The sequence below is a fragment of the Lepisosteus platostomus genome, chromosome 1, assembly GCF_059453375.1.
Source record: "Lepisosteus platostomus isolate fLepPlt1 chromosome 1, fLepPlt1.hap1, whole genome shotgun sequence".
Taxonomy (NCBI): domain Eukaryota; kingdom Metazoa; phylum Chordata; class Actinopteri; order Semionotiformes; family Lepisosteidae; genus Lepisosteus; species Lepisosteus platostomus.
The window spans coordinates 75084651-75109619 of NC_142611.1; positions in this window are offsets into that span (position 1 = coordinate 75084651).

Consider the following 24969-nt stretch of genomic DNA (forward strand, 5'->3'; position numbering starts at 1 on the left):
CTTCCCATTGCTTCTCCTGCCATGTCTATTCTGTTGATACTCAAATATAACACATTTTCTCCTTTTTTGACTTCAACATTTCTTCCCTCATTTCCTCCATTCACATCACCTTAAAAGAGCTTACAATGTGTCATTTTCACTTCTACCTCGTCTTTGACGATGAAAAGCAATCCGACCGCATTCTTTGAGTCACAGGCCGACCATGATTCCTTGTGGGAATGCTTCAGTCTTATAGGGCAACCATGGGCTGCAAGTTGCAGCTGACCTGGGGGTAACATTAGGTGACATACTGTACAGTAGATGACTTCAGATCCTGCAAAGTCTCACCATCTTGACACTTCCTTGAAGCTCTAAATTCAGATGGCACTGAAGTCTAAAATCCTAAAGTCCGCTCCAGCCATTGAAAAAATGACAATATTATCTCTTCATAGACACATTGTCCTCCATTTTAATGGGAGATGCATATGAGTCAGTTAGCACTGGGGGACAAGATATGTGAAATGAAAGACGGGAAGATTAGGAAGATGCGAGCTTTTATCAGCCTAGAAATGCCATGGGAAAGGATAAGAGATCAAACATTTGCCCTTGCTCATATTTCTGAGGATTGGTCACTCACAATCAACCATCCTTGAATTTTGGCTCTGTTACTGTGTTTTTTTCAACACAGTGATAACATACTGACTTCATGTACTGTAGATTGCACCCCAATTTCCCAAGTGCTGCAAGGCAGCAATGCTAACCACTGTTGTGCCCATATTTTTCATCCAGTCCTTTAAGTTAAAATCACAATTTTTTTTGTTATACACACCAAATTTAGAATTATAACTCATCACAGACACTTCAGCTCGATACCTGCGCTAAGACCCCAAGCTTCTCTCTTCCCGTCTGTGTGTCTCATGGAGAGAAAGCTGGGGTATGTGTAAAAGACAAATTCCTAATGCAAGAAATTGTATACGGTTAATAAAGTAATCTTCTCTTGTATAAGTTGTATACTGTTGAGTTGCCAGTACATTTCAGAGTACCATGCTTTTCCATTAAATTAAGTCCGTAGTGTATTTAATGATTTCAAAACATGCTTTTAACCTCTTTAGCCCAGATTTCACAGATAACTTTGTCTCTCTCATACTGAATTTTAATTTTAAGAACTGTAATTTCAGATAATGTTTTATTTAAATCAAAATTTAAATGAGCAGTTCCAAATTAAGAATAAACTCATGATTCTGTTACATTGACAGAATATGATTAACTATTATATATGATATAATGTGATTTAAAGCTCCACCTTTAGTCCTGTAGTGCAATGGAATGCTTAGAAATGTTTTTTGATCTTTTTCATTCATTTATCTTTGAATACACACTACAGGTCAAGAGTCTTTTGAAGACAGCTTAGTTTCTTATCTTGGGAGTTCTGAACATATGACTGTCTCTCCTTTCAAAATATTCTAAAAATGCTTGTGATAGTTATCCTTATACTGCATTGTAATGACAGTTAAGCATTTTTGCCTTTTTTATGGAAGCTGTACAAATGATACGGTATGTATAACAACTGTGTGCAATTCCCTAAGAAAACACACTCTTTTATATTATAATGAATGGCAGTATTAATACCTCTTATGTATAATTTCTTTTTAATAGTCTAACATTGACTCAAATTGGATCCAAAGTATAGATTACAATACAAAACAATATAATAAAATACATTATTACAAAGGATTAATTTACATTTGTTTTTTTATTACAAAGAATTCTAAATATTAACTATATATTATATAAAACAGGTGTATCTTGTGATTGTTTTTATTTCCATTTGATGTGTTGTGAGCAGTTTGTATAACTACAGATCAGGAATTAGTGATATGCAGCATAAGTACTGCGAATTCAAAAAAGAAGATATCTACTTCTTAAATTTTGTAGAAATAATGTAATTATTTATTCCTATATTTCTCATTGTTGTATAGTTGGATAATTGTTATGAAGTATTTACCATGAATCTGAATTTTCTTTAATCATACTTTACAAAGCACACAGATAGTGTGTTTGATATTAGCAGTAATATAGTAAACACAAATAGGGAAAAGAAAGTATTGTTAGAAATATACCCCTTTAATGTTTTTTTAAGTATTGACTGTTGTGCATGTTTACACATTGAACTACATACAGTACAACTAAAATCTTTAGTATTTTACAATATTCAGTCATAATGTTAACTACAAAAAATCTAGAAAACAACTAAAAAATATAGGATTTAAAGTATGTCTGTAGTTACATCCTACACATAGCTGCAGACACAGTACCTAGAAAATAACATGGATAATTTAAAACCACTTCACTGTTTATAAGGTATAAGAAAGTTATATCATACGAATTTCTGAGATATCTAACATGAAATGCTAACATGAAAGCAAACCAGACAAATTTTGCCTCAATCCCTACTATTCGTATGCTAAGTACCTTCATGTGATTTTGTTGTTGCATCTGACCTATCTGAAACTAGTACATGATATACAGTATATGTGTGTGTGAGAATTTTTAATGGACAGGGACCAACTATATTCCTAGGGATGCCATGCACAGCTGTCAGTCTCAATACTTTTACAGACCTTTGTTTCTCAGGGTTTGATTTAATGAAACAGTAGCTGCAAATTATTTCCTTTCTTCTTATTCAGAAAAAAATACTGCTGTTTGTTACTAGCTTGTGAAATAAATGTGTTAGCTTACCATATCTTCCCAGCCTCATCTACCCATTTCTGTAGTTTTTGTAGGTTTATACAGTAGCTGCTATTTGCACATTTTATATATTTTTTCTTTAATTTCTTTTCTCTGCATTTCTGGCCATATTGCTGACACATTTTGATTTTCAAAAATCCTTAATTTCTAGAGCGGTATTCAGCATTTCAGATATCATTAAAGTATACACTTTTGTATGACAAATGGAGAAGTGAACTGTGTTGACTGAAGTGGTTATGGGTTGGTTGTTTTAGGGTATGCTGATAACTTTCCTCTGAAATCAGTGCAGCTGGGGTCCATCTGCCTAATTCATGGATTTTGAGAGGTGTTCTGGTTTAGTTAATTGGTTGATTTGGCAACATGAGAGTACAATGAATGTCATCACATTCTTGGTTTAAGTATAAGGATTCACAGAGTGAACTCTAAACCAGAAACATTATAATAATATGTAAAATCTCTTAGACAATAAGAACATTATTCACATTATGAAAACATGTTTTTTAGCCTATGCTATGATATGGTTTAATTTTATTTTACTTAAAGCTATTTCTTTTACTTTGCCAAAATAATGACAATGGTTTAGTCAAATAGCATTAACACTGCATTAACAGTATTAACACTGCTTAATTTTATTTCTAGGTCATATTAGCCTAATTGTAAAAATAATAATTTTGGAGTTGTACTAGTTGTAATTGTACTAAGTGGAATATGTGTTTATTTCAATTAATTTTAACATTAAAAGGCATGGATGATAGGAATCAAAGTTAAATCAGCCTGTATACCCTGAGTTAGATGAATATCTTCTGTTTGAATTCATAATAGGAATTTGAATAGGATTGAGTGAATTTGAACAATGTTTAGTACAACCAGTGAAGCTGTGACTTCTTTCAGGGAAAGCTTGTATCAGAACTTTGGATCCATTGGATGTTATCATTCAAACGGGTTTGATGGGCCAAATGTTCTACGTTCTTATATGCTAGACATCTTAGACACAATAAGAAGTTATGATATGTGCATGTTATGAGCATCAGAAATGTAATCGGAAGTTTTTGTTCTACTGTGATTGTAACGTTAACTGTTCTTAGTAGATTTTAATTGGGGTGAGAAGAAATCAGGTGTGTTACTGAGCAAATTTTAATTTACATTTTTGATCAACAAAGAGATTGAGATCTTCAACTCAAGGTAAACTATAGATGATCAGCCAATAAGTGCTTAAGTAGCAAACCCATCACATTGACTCTGTATCAGGAACTCCTTGTCATGATTATCATCTGTTTCTCTCTAAACATCTATAAAACTAAAAAAAAAAGCTTACAAATAATTTGCAAATCTTGTAGGCTTTGTGACCAAATGGTGGTGTTTCTGTCTCTGGGTGTTTCTGTTTCCTTTCACCTACCAAAGACATGCTGGCTAGATTAATTCGCTGTAATCTATAATTTGTCTCTGTGTGCTTTGGGATGGACTGGTGCCTATCCAGGGTTCCATCCCACATTGTGTTCTATGCTTTTAGTTGTTGGGACCCCCACCAGAAATAAGTGAATGTCTTTTAATCGATAGATTAATGAGTGTAATTTTTAGATTAACTCAACTTCCAGTAAAAGGAATATACTAAAAGCTATTTAAATGTACAGTATTATGTATATCAGCACTGTTTGCCCCCAAAATCACAAGTGTTTCCAAAACCATTGTTGATTAAAAATTAATTTGAAAAGTTGTCAAATACATTTAGAAAGATGTGTCCCTTTACTTGCTGTGCAATAATTCACCCAATATATTTACAAACTGCCGACTGCTCTGGACATCAATTGATTTCCCCGGCATTGTACATGCACAGTTTTTTAAACTGTCTTTTCATAGTCTGTTTCATATTCAAGAAAGCCATGATGATAGTATATGTAGAAATAGTAGTTCAGGTGGGTATCTGCGTCAGCATGCATAGGCTGCAAAGGAACAAGTAATAGGTTTATTCCAGCTGAAAAGAGAAGAAAGAAAACATGTTTCGGCCGTGGAGCCTTCTTCAGGTGTCACACACCTGAAGAAGTCTCCGTGGCCAAAACGTTGTGTTTTCTTTTTTCTCTTTTCAGCATGGAATAAACCTATTACTTTTTCATATGTAGAAATAGTTTGTTGAGCTCAAAGTATGTCAATTAACAGCACAATATCCATGCGTGGAACATTCAGAGAGATAATTGCAATTGACTGAACATAACTGAACTGTATGTGTAACTCAGACCTTTACTGACTAAAGGAATGCATGACCTCACTGAATAGTTTTTGGAAAATACAAAATTGTACCAATTTTACATTTATGAATATGTTAATCTAATTTCAGTCAGTGGCAGCTATGAACTTAGCTCATTTCATTTCAGATAAGAGAACACTAAATAGTTTTGAGAAGACCACTCATTGTTTTTAAATCTAGCAATTTATTTGTTTACTATTTTTGTGAATGTGTTTATATTTTTGGGGTGTTTTCTATTAGTCAATGATAATAACTCATAATATAATAGGGCACTGGCTGACCTGAATAAAGGAGGTAGAAAGACTTGACATGACGCTGTCTGGACACCTGGATTTAGTAAACTAAGCTGTTTATACTGTATATTACCTTTATTTTGAATAATAATTATTGTGTTGTATTGTATAGTGTAATCAGAGAAACTGAATATACAATTTGCCTTTCATTTGAAATATTTTCCATTAAGTAAATAAGTCAGTGATGGTGTGTGAAATACTGTCAGTATTGCTGGGCCCCTGTGTTCAATTTGTACCTGGAGTGCTATCTGCATGGAGTTTGAATGTTCTACCTGTGTTTCCGGGGGTTTAATCCAGGTTCTCCAGTTTCTTCCTACAATCCAAAATCACACTAATAGGTTGCAAGGTTCTTGGACAAATGGTCCTGGTGTGAGTGTGTGTGCCCTGCTATGAACTGCCATCCCGTCCAAGGTGTACAGTGCCTGGCACCTATTGCTTGCAGGGATAGGCTCTGGCCCCACGTGACCTTGAAATGGATGAAGTCATTGGAAAGTAATTAGAAAATGGACAGAAATAAGCGGATACATTTATTCCTAGCAAATATTAATCGTAACCATTTATAAAAATGAAAATGTTGCTGGAGTTGTCTGAGTAAAGTACTGTATCTTGCTTGTTTCACAACAGTAACCCACAGAATTTTAAACTAAAGTATGACTATCCAGTTATGAGTCTATAGCACTCACCACTGTCCCCCCACACCCCCCATGAACCTGAACTCCAGAAAGATAAAGATGGTTGTCATACAAAATGCTGAAATAAAAGCATTCAGAATTTTTAAAGCTATTATTATTCATAAATATGATAATGTAAATAGGTTTTTCAGCACAGGTTATTGCATCTGTTAGGAAATAGTAGTGAGGATCCTATGCAGAAAATCAGGGCAATCTCCAGAGGTGCAGTCGATATAACAATCCAAGGTCCGAAAGCCGAAGCTAAACAAGCAGGTGCAAAAGTACAAAAACCAGAATTGGAGCCGTAAGCCATGAGGAAGCCAAGAGTCGAAACCAAAAAGAACAAACCAGGGTCAGAAAGCCATAAACCAAGTAGTAAGTATCAGCGAAAATCAAAGTAGCTCTAGTCAGGAAAAACCCTAATACTGAGCACAGGGGAGAGTGTGAAGCAGCATTAAATAGGCTGGGGAAAAGGGCTAATTGGGAACTGTGCTTAAATGTGAGGTGGAATGACGAGTCCTCCAGGGGCGTGGCATAACAGCATCACCTGTCCAACTTGTCCAACCCCACTACTTCCTCCTATATGCAAAGGTTCTGCTTGAGCCACTGCCTCTTTCTGTGAAGGACACCTTTTGTTGGCTCCTTTGGATCACAAATGAACAAACTTCAGCCAAAACTCTTCTGTGTGCCTTTTATTTGCTTTACTACTTTAATGCACCTCATCTGCACAGAACACTGTAATGGCTAATGGTTACATGAAAAAGGATCTTAAAGATCGTAATCTTACACTTAAAGAACTGTACGTTTATCCCACACCATCCTACCAGGAAATGTTTACCTCTTACTATATGGTCCTTGTTTCCTCTCATTTTCTCTCATTATAACCATCATGTAGTGTTGCATTTCCATTTTCCTACCTCATACACCTGTTTTCTTTCACTGTTTCAGTTACCTGAAAAACATAAGGACTGCATTACCTCTGATCATCTTATAGATATTGTAATAAATTCTCTCTTACTGAAAATTAAACACAGCTATCACCAACAGTATATACCATACCAACCAAAAAGAGTGCAATTTGAGACTACTCACTACAGTAAAGCACAACAAAAGTATCACTTCCTCTTTGCTCTGTTTTACTGTATGCTTGCTGTCCAAGTGTATTGAAGTGAATCTCCCTCTTTTGAAGAGGTAACCCGACCTGTAGCTTGAGCTTATTTTTTCTTCACAGCATAGATTAATAAATTAAATGTATGCTGCATCTTGCTAAAGCATTCTACTTAGTATTCTGTTCTCTAGTGTTAAAAAACTGGCACCAGTAGGAATCAAAACAATCATTTGTTGACTGCCGGTGTGGTGCCATAACAGATGATATTGCTAATGAGTCCTAGTTGATTTTCAAGAGTTCAGTAATGTTAGCTACATTAAGTGAAGGGAATTTTAAATGTTTGCTGAAAGGGCTATATAGTAACCCATAAGGACAATAATGAGTTTCCGAGAGACTGAAACAGATCTTCTAAAGGTTTGCCAGCTATTCAGGAAAACTGATTTATACTATATATATCTAATACAATTTCAATTGTAATTATACATTATTTGCTAAATGCATGGTGCATGGACTAAAAGTGATAAGCAATCCATCCACCCATCTCAAATACTTGCTCCTGATGCTTTTAATAATTAATATTATTTATGTATCTTCTCTAAATTTGCAATATTTTTAGAATAAATATTGATATTTGTTCTGGCAGAGGTTACATGCTTTACCATGCCATTAATTCAGAAGAACAACTATATAGTTTTACTTTTGATCATGTTAGCAGAAATTGAGATCTCAAGCCCATCGTATTTGTATATATGCACGGTATCAGAGACTTCACGGTATCAGAGAGTCAGACAAGAGTTTGAGACTACTTAGCTGCTACCAATGTTATTCTGAAATGCAAAATGTTTTTGGGAGAATTCCTGGATGAAACTGAATTGCACTGGAAGTAACTATGATCAGCTCACTTATTATCACGTACAGTATGTCGGAAAGGACAAACCATGGAGAGGCAGGAGAGTGGAAAAAGACCCATTAGCGGCGGAACAGGGAAAAAGCCCGGGCTCAGCAGTTCAGGAGTCGAGTAGAAACCAATGCCCTCAGGCAGCGGACGTGGGGCGACCTGGATGCTAGGCAGTTTTCAGGACATCCGAACATCAATGCTGAGCGAAGCAAAATAAGTGACCCGGAAATATATAGCCCCAGAGAGAGACACTGAAAGGAGACCAAAGCACAGGAAACTAGGGACAGGACAGAGTAGGAGCGCCCTCTGGCTGCACAGGGCGTGACAGTTATTTATTGGAATTGAGAGACCATAATGTACTCTAAGATGTTCCAGTTTTGAACTACATTCACTCACTGCTTCCATTTTTTGGCAAAAATCATAGCTTTGGTATGTATTAAATCCTTCAGCCTTTTTCACTACACTGCAGATCCCTCCTCTTCAAGGGTTTACTTTGTAGTGCTTGTTTCAAAAGATCAATAACTGTTTTAAATGCAAGGCGGCATCTCCTAGTTACGGCGCCTGTATTACATTTTGATATTTAATGAATCTGACAGCTTGTCCAAGTTATAAAAGTCTAGCCTTATAAATTATTTAGACGGAGTAGTGAATGTAAGATACCAGCACTGTACATATTCATTTTAACAAACTGCATACTGCAAAGCTCATTTTCTGATGTTTTTTTTCTCATCTAAAGAACTATTTCAATAGTTCAGTTCACATATGTAAAATATATACTGTATGAGCACATTTTTGGCATATACCTTAAGTTGTATTGTTGTTATTTATGTGGTGAATAACTCAAAATATGACCCCCAATAAAAAAGGCACCTTATTTCAAACTTCTCTAAAATTCAATGGACATTTTTTGTAAATATTAATCTCTTGCTGGCTCATACACATACCCAGCCTACAGCCACTGGCTGTTCATATAATGAAATGATATGATTAAATGAAATGATTAAATGAAATTAAAATAAAATATGAGTTCTACTACATTCACAAATATTCCAGACATTCACAAAACATCTCATTCTTGAATGTTGTTGTCCCTACTGAGCTAATTCTCAACCCAAACACGTCTAATATCTACCGGTAATAATTTGAGAATCTTTATGAAGAACTTTATCAACTCTTAAAAATAGGTAATAGTTCATTTCATGCTGATAAGAAAATAAAGGAGACAAACGTTTCAGCTGTGGAGCCTGGGAGAAGGCTCCATAACCAAAATATTTTGTCTCTTTACTATTCCTTTCAGCATGGAATAAAACTTTACCTATTTTAAGAGTTTAAGTGTTTCTATGTTTGCCACTCTCTCTGTTTTTCTGTCATTTAATTCTATATGATTTAGAAAACAAATTTGGAGGAAAAACTGTCCTTAAATGTACAGTACAGTAGCCCTGGTAAACACAATTGCTTAAACTTGCCCAATTACATGCTGCTCACCTTAAGATGGCACAAGTTAATTAATCATTGTGTATGGATCCTTAAATGTACATATATTTGGGATTCCTATGTCATTCACTTTTATGAAAGATCTTATCAAAAGTTTTTCCTGAGGAAAATCTAGAAAGTCTGCTAAACAAGACCCTCCCTTTATACTGCATATCAATGCTGGCTGTCTCTTAAAATGCATTTTTCAAGCATTCTACTAATTTAATTTTATAAACATTACAAATACGACAAGTAGGTAACTGCATCAGCTTCAACGGAATAAGTAAAGGCTTTTTCCATGCTAAAAAGAGATGAAAAACACAACATTTTGGATGTGGAGCATTTTTCACACCTTCCTTACACCCGAAGAAGACTCCACAGCTGAAACCTTGTTTCTTTTCATTTCTTTTCAGCATGGAATAAATCTTAACTTGGTTCTTTGTAAATAAGATTAATATTGACTAATAACTAATTGTTGAAGTTTCCAACTTCATTTCTGTATGACTTTTATTTGTATAGTACTTCATTTTAAATTCACCTGTCTGTGTGCAATCTAATTAAGAATGAAAAATGCTACTACTGTAGGTAGGGATTGATAATTTCCTCAAGCATCAGTGAGAAAATACCATCAGGGTCTTGTGGTTTCTTGATTTTTGAATGTCGGATCACTGCAGAATATTGAATATATTGAATTGCTCTAAGTGTCAGATACAGTATTGCCACACACTGCTGGAGCTTGTTGTATAATATGGGGCATGTTATTAATTTTGTTATAGAAACCTGTGTGTATTATATGAGAACGTTCAGCATGTTTACTATATATTTATCATGTTCCATTATTAATCCTATTTTATCTCATAAACTATTTACTTACACATTAACAGTTCTTTCACTGTCATAGTACTGAGAAAATATAATATTTTATTTATTTAAGAATGTTCTTTTCCATCTTCCTCTTGACAATTGGCAACATTGTTTCTGTTTTTGTATCTGCATCTATAGATCTATAGAGTCCTGTCTTTCTTCTAACTTCAGATAATTCAGAAAACATTTTATTCATTAATGTCTACAATATAATTAATGGCCCTAAGAAATCATCTTCATGGTGAAAATTTGAAAGTTTCTTGACGGTATACACTCATAATCATGTATTCTTATTGCCCATCTACTATGAAGGAATAAGCAAACTGAACCTTGGCCTGTAATATAACATCCTCACAGTGCTTTAAGGAACGGGCTGTACTGTGTGTGAGAGGCATTATAGTACAGTATATAATGAGCAAGCTATGGCAATGTTATTCATGAATACCACTCAAAGAGTATTCCAAGTCGCTAAGACAGAGAATTAGTCTTTCGGGCACTCATTTTGGCTATACAGTTTAGGTATGTGACAACAGTTAAAATCTAGTGCTTTGACCACATATGGTACACATTGTTTTTCAAGCCAGGACCAGCTGTCTCAAGCTCATGTGGCTGTCATGTCTCTAACAAACTGTGATCCAGGATTCTCCACTCAGTGGCAGGCAGTTGGCTAAGTGCCACTGGGGTACGGCTGGGGTTAGTTGGCCAGGGCTGCCTCAGCTTCCAAGCAAACATTCAGTGCTACCTCCCCTGAGGTGCTTCAAAGCCTGCAATGTGTTAAATGACAAGTCGCTTTGCAGGTGGATGTGACAGAGGAGCATGTCTATATTTCTTATTGTCTCCTGCGTAGATAAAGGAGTTGTCACTGGGAAACCGAGTTGTGAAATAATGAAAAATACCAGATTGTGTGGAAATATAATAAAAAATAGTTATTTCCCATTTGTCAAAACATACAGTATATTATTTGACATAAACACTTAGAACTAGGGACATAACTGCTGAATGTTTTAATAATGTAAAATTATACCTTTCCTTTAATGAGCTTAATTGAATATATTCATGTCCAATTTTGAGTTCTTAAATGCCATAACAGACACACATTCCATAATACAATATACCTACATGTTGTATGTGATTCCAAGCACTTTTAGTATTTTTTATAATGAAACAAATTGATGAGAACATTTCCTGGAAAGACAAAATACACAAATTAAAATTAACATGTATATATTTTACCATAAGACAACAAAAGTGAAAAAATACAAATGTGCAATGTTCCATTTTCTATAGGTGTCGAGTGGAAATTTTAATTAAAAAACCTCCAAAAACCATCCCCTTAGAATCTGACAAGGTTGAAGTTAGTATGGTGGTATCTTTCAAGAGTCCTAGAATAACTATGTTTTACACTCTCAGATGGGGTGCAGATGTTATCAGCATCACAAAGTGCACCAGAGATTGTATTTCCTGCATCAACTAAAAAATCTCAATTTTCGTTCAGTTATATAGAGCTATTATTAACTTCTATAAGTGGTTTTGCAATGCGTCTGTCCATTCTAAAGGCAAGTTGCAACATACTGTCTGCTCTGCAGAAATAATCTGTTTACCAAATGCCATCTATTGAAAACCTGTGTAAACTGAGACTAAAGATGTAAGCACCTCAACATTTATGTATTCAGTTGTGGACCTGTCCATGATTTGTTATATCTATGTTTTTGCACCAAGACACCAGATTAAATTCCTTGTACATGTAATGTACTAAGCAAATAAAGTGATTATGATTCTGAGTGCTTCACCTCATCACATTGAGAAAGGTGGTGTGGCAAAGCAGTTAGCGTTTTCTTTTTGCCAGAGGCCATATCACCCTGCAACTCACAACTGACAACCTACTAAAATTGAAGACCTCCAGGGAAAAAATTAAGGCTGCTGCTGGAAGAGGTGTTAGTGGGGTCAGTAGGGGGTGCTCACCCTGCGGTCTGTGTCTAATGACCCAGTATAGTGACTGCACTGTAAAAAGGTGGCGTCCTTTGAATGAGATGTAAAACCGAGGTCCTGACTCTATGTGGTCATTAAAAAATCCCAGGGTGTTGCACCTTCCTGGCTAAATTTCCCATTGACTTTACCAACCATGGTCTCCTAATAATTTCCATCTATGAATTAAATGAACCACTTGGTTCTCCTCCCCACTGATAGCTGATGTGTGGTGAGCATTCTGGCGCACTTTGGCTGCCGTCATATCATCCAGATAGATGCTGTGGTGTTGGAGAGTAGTCCCCATTATTGTAAAGCACTTTGAATGGAGTGTCCAGAAAAGTGCTATATACAGTAAGTGTAAGGAATTATTATTATATTAAAGTTGTTCGCAACGTTAAAAGACAATATGAATATCTGCTAAGGCAGGTAAAAGACAATTGGCATAATTTCAGCATCACAAAACTTTGGAAATATCCAAACAATGGAGCAATATATTTTTGACATCTCTAGCAAACTAAAGAGGAAAAATGAAAGTGGAGAGAGGCAATTATTTTAAAACAATGGCTTAAGGGTTTGCTTTTGTTAGGAGAAATTGTAAAACATTATTGGCTATTATGTCTACATTTGTAGCTGGTTCAGTGTAAAGTGATATAAACAGAACAGACAGGTTCTGAGCTCTAAGGTCCTTATTTTCCCTGTAGGCAAACTGCCCACTTCATAGGAAATGGATTAGAACCACAATTTGCCCTCAGGGAAAATCAGAACCCAAAGCTCCACAAATTTTGTATCTTTTCACCTTTCACTGAATTTGTACAGTAAACACCATTTTCATGAAAAAAGAATCAGATTTCTCTTAGCAAAAATATACTGTATTTGTTAGTATGCTTAATTTGAATTTCAACCCTTTACTATTGCTACAACACATTTGAATGATGTCTATAATATCTGCTTACTATCTCTGTTTTCCTCTTCTTTATATTTCTCTGATTCTTTACTCCAATCTCCACGTTTCTTCTGTTGCTTGTCTGTCCTTATCCCACTCTTATCTCTGTGTTATTTCATCCTGTCTCTGTTCCCTGCAGGACAGGATCCAGTAAAACAGTCACTTGGCTCAGTCTGCCACATAGGTTATTAATTCTAAGTGAATTCTATCTGTCTTTTGTGGCAGACATTTTTCTCTATAAAAATAGAAAACATCTAGATAAGAAAGTAAAAGACAAACACTAGAGAAATATATATATATAATACATATAGTACTTCAGTTTACAATGTTGACACTCTTTTGTGGTGGGATAAATAGTAGCATTATAATTGGCCTATTTTATAGAGACGAAAAAGGTGAATGATCAGGGTGTCATACAGTATATGATGCATAGGATGCATGCAGGACTTATTCAGTGCAATGTACCAAACAAATTTTAGAGAGCACTTTCATGTACTGTTTGACTGTGTCCTGGCATACGTATTTTAGTGGTATATTTCGGATGCAGAATGAGGCAAGGGATGTGATGTTTGTGATGTTATAATACACATTATCTATAATAAACAGAGTATGTAATGGAAGTGGAACTGCAACATAGAACAAATGGTTTGTGTATCAGACATGAATTAATCATAACCGTGATACTACATTTGAGTGAATTTGACCATTGCATAAGCACTAAATCACTACATTAGTGAAATAATTGATTGGGCATTGGTGATAACACAATACATACATTTGTTGTCCATCTGGAATGTTCTCATGATGGGATTGACTGTCAAACCTGGTGAAAATCAAGAAAGGACAGAGAAAGAACTTATCAAGGTCACTGATCAATTAAACAGTACCTTCATATCATCTGTATCATGCAGGTTGGACAGAGTCAGTGCACTCTCACTCATCGACTGGAATGTTCATACCCAGCAATTTCTAACCTGACTTTACAGAAGAAAAAAAAATCTGTCCTTCAAAGACAGGCTGTGATCTGGTAGATGACTATTCATAGCACTTCACCATGATCAACACATCCTCATGCTTTATGTGATTTTTTCTCATATTACCAGTTCCTTTGCATCACAATCATCAGGTTGCAACAAATTGTATATCAGCAGTTGAGCTATGAGTAGTCACCTACAGTATATTCATTGTCTGCAGGCTGGACAATGACACCGAAGCTCAGAGATCACCAATGTTCATAAACAAAACAAAATGTGGTGTTATGAGCTACAACTCAGTTGGTCTCCCCAGCAGTTGAGCCAATCAATTTTAATAAAGATGAACGTTAAGTACAGTATGGTATAGACATGCAAAATTTTACAGTACCTGTTGTGTACAACAGACCAGTTGATGGGGAGAGCAAAGTATGCTGGTATGGGCAGGACCCTCCAAGTGCTACTGAACTCCACTTTTAATGATTGATTTTATCCTGACTGCATAGAACTACATTCATCAAGTCTTGGGATCTTAACTTCCTTCAGGTGTAACGCATCATTAAATTCATCCATCTTTCCATCATTCCATCATTCCATCATCCATCATTCCTCACAACACATGTGTTCATATGTATTCATAACAAATGAACAACATATGTGTTCTTATTCTTATGTAACACCAGTTTTTGTGTGGATTCCCTATTCAACAGACTTGAGACTCAAATGATTGTCTCAATAGACACCCTGTTGATAGATATCATATTATTGAATAACAAAGTATAAATGCTGATCAAAGCATAACGAATTTACTGGTGACATGTCTGTATGATCAAATGCCAGCACATTTGCTTTTATTTTTATTTTCCTGATAACGATGTTCTGAGTTTTTATGCATATTTTGTAATTAGATGTTTTTGAAAATGTTCGGAAGATGTATTTGCTTTTTTTTTCCTTCTTAGTGTTTATCATGACTTTAATATTTTATGAGTAAACTTGTGGATTTATAAAAAAACAAAACCTGTAGGCTCTCCTAAAGGTATGTGACTCTATTAGTTAGTTCATTACACTTTCTCTCACATGGGACTTCTCTAGATGAACCAATGACCTTTCTGCCCCAGAACTAGGACACCTGCAGATGGCCTAAATAACCCTCCTTAACCAAGGTTGTCATTAGCGCAGAAGGTTAATTTCCTACACCATCAAGTATTCCCTTCCTTTTTGGCTTGCTTCAAAAGAAAAACTTTGAAAAGCTTGTCATTTGCTATTCAGATATGTATTGCATATAATGTGTGGTACTACACGCGAGGGGAGTGTTCAGTTTGGAGGCGGAGACCTGGAGGAAGGGCGACACCTCACCTTTGGAATCACAACTGCAAGCACAAATCAAAGATGGGCAGCAGCTGTGAGAGCTCTTTAAAGGCACAATGAGCAACCCCCTGAAGAGGACCAGCAGAGCATACCCCCGGAAGGGGAGGAGCTGTACACCGGCAGTCCCAGAGTGGATTGTACCCCAAGTATGAGGTTGTTTTTCTGCTTTTAATTTCTTTTTCTTTTAGCCAGCATCATCTCTACCGGGGCAAGCTTACATTTTTCCACATTTTTATTTTTGGCCTTGCACTCCCTGCCTGCTCCCAGACTGGACCCTACTAGATAGGGAATAAAGGAACAAGTAATAGGTTTATTCCATGCTGAAAAAAAGAAGAAAGAGAACACAACGTTTCGGCCGTGGAGCCTTCTTCAGGTGTGAGAGAGACAGGGCAGTAGGCAAAGGTAAAGTAGCGGGAGAACAAAGGTTGGGAGGGAGGAGGAGTGAGAGGCGGGAGCAGGGGACAGAAAGAGAGGCCAATCAAGAAGTCAGGTGTGAAGTCAGAATGGGTGCAGAGAGGGGTGAAATGAAACTTCCAATGAATGGAGAAAATTTAAAAGAACAGTAGTCTGTCGTTAAGGGAAGGGAGAATGTGTGATCCTAGCTGCAGAATAATTTTAGTTTTTTTCCAGGCTGGACCCCTTTAGATGGGGTAAGTCCAGCCTGGGCACCACTGTACTTAACACTGTTAATAACAGCATATTTTCTATTTTTCCTTTTTGTTTTGTATTTTTTGGGTCCTCGCTAACCTCACATCTCTGCCCCCTCAGACAGAGCATCGACTCATACTGGTGCTCGCCGCGGCTCCTCCCCCTGCTGCATTGCTACAACTCTTATCCTTTATGGGTAGCATTTTTTAAACAATATTAATATTCTCCTATTCTGGAGCTGTGATAGCTCAGACTACCTCCTAACTAGAAGGTCCCCAGTTCAATCCCAGGTAGGGTCAAGTGATGTACTGTAGCTTGCTCTAATTCCTTCCAGATGGCTCCCAGGTCCACTCAGCCTGGTTTCCAAATGAGTTCCCGGGGGTTAATCCTTCTGGGGTTAATAGGCCATCTGGAGTGTGATGCTAACATCACCTCCACTTCCAGTGTTGGATTGTCAAGAAAAATGGTGGCCCTTGTCCCCCATTCCCCATGGGCCTTTATGGCCTGAAAGGGGACCTACCTATACTATTCCTATTCCTTTTGCAGAATGAGAAGTGATGATCTTTTCAAGCATATACATTTATAATGCAATTGAAAGTCTGATTATGACACCAAAACTTTTTTACCAACTAATATATTGTGTTCTTAGAAAACAGGAAGTTAACAGATTTGATTATGTGGTTTGAAACTATGCCACTGCATATGGCAGGCTCTCAACACAGAACTATAGGGTTACTTTGATTTTTGGAAAGTCTACATGTTAAAAACAAAATGATAAGTCACATGAGATGCTTTAAAGGAAGCATTGTCTGTTGGATTTTGAATAACATATTGTTAAGAAGAAGATTCAAAACCATAAATATGAGTTAATAAAAAATAAATCCAATCTGATGGTTCAACCTCATAGACTTAGAAGAAGTGAAATAAAAAAAAAATGTACATTGATTATTGGCTCACCGTACTTAATCATCAGCACTATGCTTTTGCATTGTGTGAATAATCATTGGATTAGGTTATATTTCACCTTAATAATTTGTGCTCTGTGCTATTACAATGTTTTAATTTGTGAAGTTTTTTTAAAAAACCAACCTACAATGTATGTGGTTTATATTCAACAATTTGTTGTTTCGATGTGCATCTGTCATGTTAATTGCTGTTTTAGTAATCAAAGCACTACAATACATTTCCTGTCTTGCCAACAGCAACAGAAGGTTAACACAATGGATTTAATGCTATTACACATTTTCCTAATTTGGACATGTTGAATGCACACACATTACAAAAAGAAAATAAATCTGTTTTTTTTGACACATCTACTTAACCCTGGTTCACTAGGAAAACGAGCCATTATTCCTAAAACCATTCTAATGTGCTCAAAAGATTACACTTCAAATATTTTTGACTTTTTAGAGATGCAGATAATTACTGTGTCCAATTATACTGATGGCTTTAATATGCTACACATGTAGCTAATTTAAAATTATAAAAGAAGAATATATAGCCCCAAATGGTCTCTCTCACACCTGAAGAAGACTTGATGGCCAAAACATTGTTTTCTTTCTTCTCTTTTCAGCATGGAATAAACCTATTACTTGTTCCTTTGCAGCCTACACATGCTGACGCAGCTACACACCTGAACTACATTTTATATATTCAGTTAAAGAATTGTCAACTTTACTGAACTACTGATTCTCCTGCTGTAAATAGTATTATGCAACTAAACTTGTAATTAACACTTATGTTACGAAAGTTACAAATGAAAGGAGGATATTTGGCCCATTGTGCTTGTTTGCTTACCAGTAACTTAAGGATCCTCGGATCTTAGCAGCTAAGCAGGTGTGAGCCTGGTCAGTACCTGGATGGGAGACCTCCTGGGAAAAACTAAGGTTGCTGATGGAAGAGGTGTTAGTGGGGCCAGCAGGGGGCGCTCACCCTGCGGTCTATGTGGGTCCTAATGCCCCAGTATAGCGACGGGGACACTAAACCAGGCGCAGTCCTTCGGATGAGACGTAAAACCAAGGTCCTGACTCTCTGTTGACATTAAAAATCCCAGGGCGTTTCTCAAAAAGGGTAGGGGTATAACCCCGGTTTCCTGGTCAAATTTCCCATTGGCCCTTACCAGTCATGGCCTCCTAATAATCCCCATCTATGAATTGGCTTCATTACTCTGCTCTCCTCCCCACTGATAGCTGATGTGTGGTGAGCGTTCTGGCGCACTATGGCTGCCGTTGCATCATCCAGGTGGATGCTGCACATTGGTCATTGTGGAGGGGAGTCCCCATTACCTGTAAAGCGCTTTGAGTAGAGTGTCCAGAAAAGCGCTATATAAGTGTAAGTAATAATTATTATTATTATTATTATTATCCAGTTGTTTTTTGAAAGAAGCCAACATATGTTCAACTGCTAGTTTGCTGGTTTTGGATTCCCATAACATTTTGTGAAAAAAGTGTAATTTGTTATTTTTTTATATTATTTGCTATTGTTATATGAAATGAACATACCAGTGAAGTTTTCTTGTGTGGCGCAGTGGTTAGCATGAATTTCTCACAGGACTGGGGCTTTGGGATCAGTTACGGAGCTGGGGTGCTAATGTATGTGGGGTGGAGTTAGTATGGTTGTATGAGTTTCCATTGGCTGCTCCAGTTTCTTTTCACAGTCCAAAAACATACTGGCAGTTTAATTGGCTACTGGGAAATTTGGCCGAGGCATGAGGGTGTGGGTGTCTATATTTGTGTTTTTGTTTCTGCCATCTGATGAACTGGCATCCCATCCACTGATTCACCATCCACCATCCCCAAGACCCTGAATTAGATGATGAGGTTAGAAAATGGTTGGTAGTTGACTCTAAAGGTGGGTAGACTTTGTAAATTACTTCTAGGATTTCAAAAGTAAGTATCAGATACTTCAAGGTCTTGTCTGCTATATATTATAAGCAGATATAATATTATAAGCACTCAACTAATTTAGCCTGACAATGTTGGACATTCCTTTAAAACTGATGAAGTATCCGCTCCACTCTTCACTGGAGTGAAGAGCTGCAATATATTTTTGTAAAGTGGTGACAATTCTAAATGAGGTCGTAGTAAAGGATGGAAGAACCTCTTCATAAATTAAATTGAAAGGAAACTTTTCAGGCTTTATTGTAGAATCCTTGACTTAAGAACAACATAATGGTTAAAACCTCTACTTTTTAAAAAAGTGCCAAGGACCTATCTAGTCCCATTTAAGGACCACGATATGGTCTGGACCTCAGGTTGACATCTCATTTGAAGGAGCGCACTTCCTACAGCAGTGTCTGCACTCTAACAGGGCATTATTTTTTTGTAAATTCTAGTCCAGAGGGAAAAACTGTCATCTACTTATCCACTAACACCACTTGCAGCAGCAACCTGGTTTTCCTTAGAAATGTCCCATCTCAGTATCAATCCAGCCCAACCTCGCTTAGTTTCTGAGAGCTGGTGAGATCAAGTTATGATGTTGTAAAGTTACAGCCATCTTCTAACACACCTTCTCTTGATTTAAAGTTATACAGTTAAAATGTTAAATCCTAACATTCTGCTTCCTTGCTTATTCCTATCCACATTGTCTAGAATATAAATTCTATGTCAATTTATATTCTTTTAAATAGGAAACTTCTAGAAGCTTCTAATCTTATAATTACAGATTGTGTTTTTACTGTCTGCACGCAATACTTGCACCATTTCAATATTCCATTCTATCTCTTTTCTGGCTTCACTAAAGTCCTTTTTCACCCATGCTTACAATTCATTATAGTTTAATTATATCCTGTTTTTTAATATTTAAAAAATGCATATGTGCCTGCTTTACTAACAATACTACAGCTAATGTACAACCAATAAGGAACCCAGACTACAAAGAAGAAAAACATAAGTCAGCACTCACTCAGAAAACAGAAACAGTATTTTCAAAGCAAAAGGAGAAGACGTATGGCCTTCCTCAGAGGCTATAACTTTTTATATGTGTTTGTGAAAAGGCTTAATGTTTTAAGAGTATTTTTTAGGTCAACCTCTCCACACATATCTTTTTATTTGCAAACAAATGATCAATGGTGAAAATAGATGGGTTTCTTTGTCATTTGGGATTTAATGAGGAACTTGATTTGTGCCCATTTATGTGATGTATTCTTGTGTAAAACTGTTCAGATATAAGACATTTATTTTCAGCTTCTCTTTATAGCATCTTAGTAATTGACTGCAAAATATACCTTTTGTCTTGGAAGAATATATAATGCCTGTGGCATGATTGTTAATAAGATCATCCTTGAGCTCTATTTCACCAGTACTTTGGGTTCTGGGTATAATTAATCTTTTGAGGTAAAGTAAGAGTTCGTGAGATATCACTCTGTTGGGAATAGGAATGGAGTCAGGAATGTAGCCAAGCTCATGGGAACATTTAGAGAACCCAAAAGCACACAAATGATCAAAATGAGTATTACACAAATAAAAAGAGGAATGAATTTGCAATTCGCACTTGCTGTATCTCTAACAGAAAAAGCTCATGAAAGCAAAACCACTTAAATTCTTAATGAAGAGTCAACGTAAAAGGCACTTGAAAAAATAAAAATAATTGTAGCGAACCAGGAACAGGACATATACAATTGTGTAACAGAGGTTTGGAAAGTTAGGTCAGAAACCCTTGTTTGTTTTCACCGTAGCAGGTCTCTCTTTCCTGCAGACACTACTGTTCACATAGGGTCTCATTAAAAACCCGAGATGGATTGCGGAGCCATTCCATGACATATACTATATACAGAGGTTGTTTGTATTGCCAGTTGAGAAAACAGCCCTCAACAAACTTGGACTTCTTGTTTTTAAAGTACTGCTCTGCCAAGGTGAACAATTTCTCACTTCTCCTGGAACTACACATCCTCTGGCTAACACTACCCACACAGGAGGTATTGTGTGTCATTTTGTGGCAGAATGGGATGGCAAGTGGCAGGCTTAGCATATCCAAGAGGGTGCAGCAGATTCACTCTGCCAGTGATGTTTCTGGGTCAGAGCAGAGGCAATGCCAGAGCTTGTGGTCCATCCAGTTCAGATGAGAATGAGAGCCAAAACTGGAGAGGGCACAAGAGAGAGTGGATCTTGTTGCAATTTTTAAAGACTTTCTGATCAGCCACCACAGAGAACAACTTCAGTGTTCTCCAGAAGTTGCCCTTTTAGTTACGTTTGTAGCGGTGAGGCTTATTAATAAGGCAGAATTAAGTGTTTCTGAGCTTCCCAAATGAGGCCCCATTTCTCTGTTCATCTCTGTGGTGCAGCCACAGAGAAACCATTCATGCAAGATGTTTTCTTTTGATAAGGACAGCTCCCAAAGGGGGATGCACTTAGCTAAGCCTGGCTATCATGATCAATGGTCATCCATTGGCGCCTATCTGTCTAGGGAGTGCGAGTTGGACATCTGGATTGCATTCCTAAGTGTCAGGAGTAAGTGACTCATATCTCACCTTGATCAACCAATCAGGGACTGGTAGGGCCGAGTAACCCACGTGGGACTCTGATGCCCATGGAACTTTCAGCCAATCAATGAGCTGAAGTTCCTCCAGGTAAAAACAGGCAACACAGAGATTCAACAAGATTCAGAAGGGATTCTGGAGAGGATTCTGTGGACTGTTCTAAAGGGAATTCAAAGGAGAATTCCAGGGCAGGACGGCCCAGGAGCAGAAGGCTCCCAAGGGCAGGACATCCTCGCAGCGCGCCTCCTGACCATCCTGAGACTCAGCCCGGACAACCACGGAACGGCCAGTGTGTCCGAGTGCCAGAACTTTCCTTTGTTCTAAGAGTCTAGAGTGGAGGTTGGCAGAGAGTAACCAGCAGCAGGCCTCGTGAACAGGTCGGAACTGTGGACAGCTGAATCACTATTCAGAACTAGCTCTTCATTAGGAACGAACCGGTCCTCTTCCTGACTTGCTGGGACCCACAGTCATCTTTTCTCCTGTGCACAAACTTTGCTAGTTAAAGCCAACACTAACTAGCCGGTCCGTGAGCATCAGCAGCGCACCGTCGCAAGCCGCACAGCACAGCCTGGCACCGAGCCAGAGAGCGCGGATTGGACAGCAACAGCCTGCAACTGTTTCTTTGTGCCCGCAGGAGATCTGAATCCCCAAAGATTGGATGAGTATTCAACTTCAATGCATTACAGCTCGAGAATTCAATTGTTATCCCAACCAGTTGATATCAATTTAATTCCTAAGAGTTATGTACTTGTTTGAGTATCTAATGTAGAAGTTGTAACCAAGTTCACTTTACGAAACGGTCTTAATGAATGATATACTGAACGTATGTCCTCTTGATATATGTAACACTTCATAACTGATTGAATATATATCTTTTGTATTCTGATAACCCTCTCGATAAGATCTGTTAGGTTTACATGCATATTCTATGTATTAATAAATGTATCCTCGTGTATTAGTACCTGTGTGTGTGCGTTGTTTGAGTTATGTCGCATGGTTGGACTCTAAAGCCATCAAAAGAATCAACTTTGTGATTTACTGCTACAATTAATAATTGTCTCAGTAAATGCCCAAACCCTACAGAACTGGTGCCTTCAGAGAGCCACTAACATTACATATTTGGCGTCCCTGAACGGCTATGAATCACTACACGTTTAAACTCATCTCAAACCTCCACAGGACTGTGCTGTGGCTCCATGCATCCCTACATTATAAAGGCTGCTCTATTAGATAGATAGATACTTTATTGATCCCGTGAGGGAAATTGCAGTGCAACAGCAGCTTAACACAGACAACACAGCAACAGTGTAACGAATGATACAATAATAATACAATACATACAATACAATCAGTACAGTGAGAAGAGCACTAAGAAGAGTTACTCACAGTCCAGAACACACAAAGAACAGAACAGAACAGTACACAAAAAAGTAATATTGCACAATATAGATATATATATAAATGTATATTTATATTAGATAAGTTATATCAGAGGAGCCCTATAACTTACGGTTTCATTCCAGGGGAAACCCCAAGAGAGATATACCACTGATTGCAAGAGCTGTATCAGAGGTGGATGAGACTAGACAGGTGGACCAAGGAGGACACTGGAAAACAGATTTTTTAGAACAACTATTGCATGTCCTGAAGGAAATCTTTTGATTATCCTTGCAGCCTACAGTCCTGAAATGTTGCATTTGACACACACTATTCCATGAGTGGGTCACATAGGATAGGGTAAAACCTATTTTTATTGGCGTCAAGATGTCAAGAAATATTGTGAATTCTGTGACATCTGCCAGAGGATGAAGGTTGTTAGTAAAGCTGTAAAGGCTTGTCTTTATCCGCTACCCGTAATGGATATTCCTTTCCAACGCATAGGTATGGACATAGTCGGGCATCTAAAAACAGTATTCCAAGTATAAGTACATTCTAATTATATGTGATTATGCTGCTAAGTTCCCTGAAGCCTCTATTGAGAAATACTCACAGATTAGATGTCCAGACTCATATAGCAACTGTACAGCAAACTGGAAGTGAAAGGGATTACAACTAGTTCCAATCATCCTAAGACTGGCCTAGTGGAAAGGTTTAATCAGATCCTGAAGACCGTGTTAAGAAAGTTTGTAGCAGACTGGCTAAGACTGGGATAAGTGGTTGCTGATTCTGCTCTCTGCTTACAGAGAGTTCCCCAGTCCTGTATATGAGGCAGGAGCCAGCACCACTAGATATCCTGAAGAGGATACTATGGGTGTAGTATTCTATGTCCTACAGATGAAGACTGGTTGGAGTTGATGAGAGAACCTCGAGAAAGTCCAGAGGAGACAGAAATTATGGTATGTCTGCTGTGCAAGATAGTGTGAATTAAAACTAGGACAGAAGATATTACTGCTGTTACCCACTGCTACATGTCTTGAGAATATAACGTAAATTTTTGGAAAACAAGAAATTTCAAGGAATAGCTATAAACTAATCAAAACAGTTTAAATTTTTAATATAGTAATTTTGGATTCTACAGTATGTTTAGGTATACACTGCTCAAAACAGTTTAAAAAAGTTTGTGCAGACTGCTGTCATCCAGATGCAATTATTTAGACCATGGTTTTGCAAACCATCATGAAAATGCTAGTAAAATGTTTTGGACAGTGCATACCTAAAAATATACTGCTGAAAAAATGAAAGGCAACACCTCCTCCTCCACACTCTGGCCCTCCTGTCTGCATGAAACAGGCTGAAGAGTGACTCATCCATGAAGAGGACCTGATGTCACTACTGATAAGTCCATTGCAGCCTCTGTTTGACCCAAGCCAGTCGGATGTGACGTCTAAGAGGTGTGAGCAGAGGGCCTCTGACAGGTCGCCTTGCTCTAAGGCCAACAGCATGGAGCCTCACTGTCCTGTCACTGATGCGGGCATTGTGTCTGCCGGCAGATTCAGCAGCAGTACAGGCGGCAGATCTGAAACAATCTCTCAGATGGACCAGTCTAATATGTCAGTCCTGCTCTGGTGTGGTCACTCGAGGGCAACCGAGACTTGGGTGGTCATCTGTCCTGCCAGTCTGCTGAAACGTTCTCTTCATTTGGGACACAGTGGATTAGCTTACTCCATAGTGTCTGGCAACGCTGGCACATGACATGCCTGCCTGCTGCATGCCAATGACCGTTTCCTTTGCTTCTGGTGACATTCGAGGTATTATTGAATGCCAGAAAACTGACTAAGTGTGGCCTTTTTCTTGCTAAGCTTTGAATTAAGGCCCTTTTAAAGGTGACCTGATCAGGCATTGTTCCACCTGGACCTGGGTGAAAGTGCACCTAACGAGC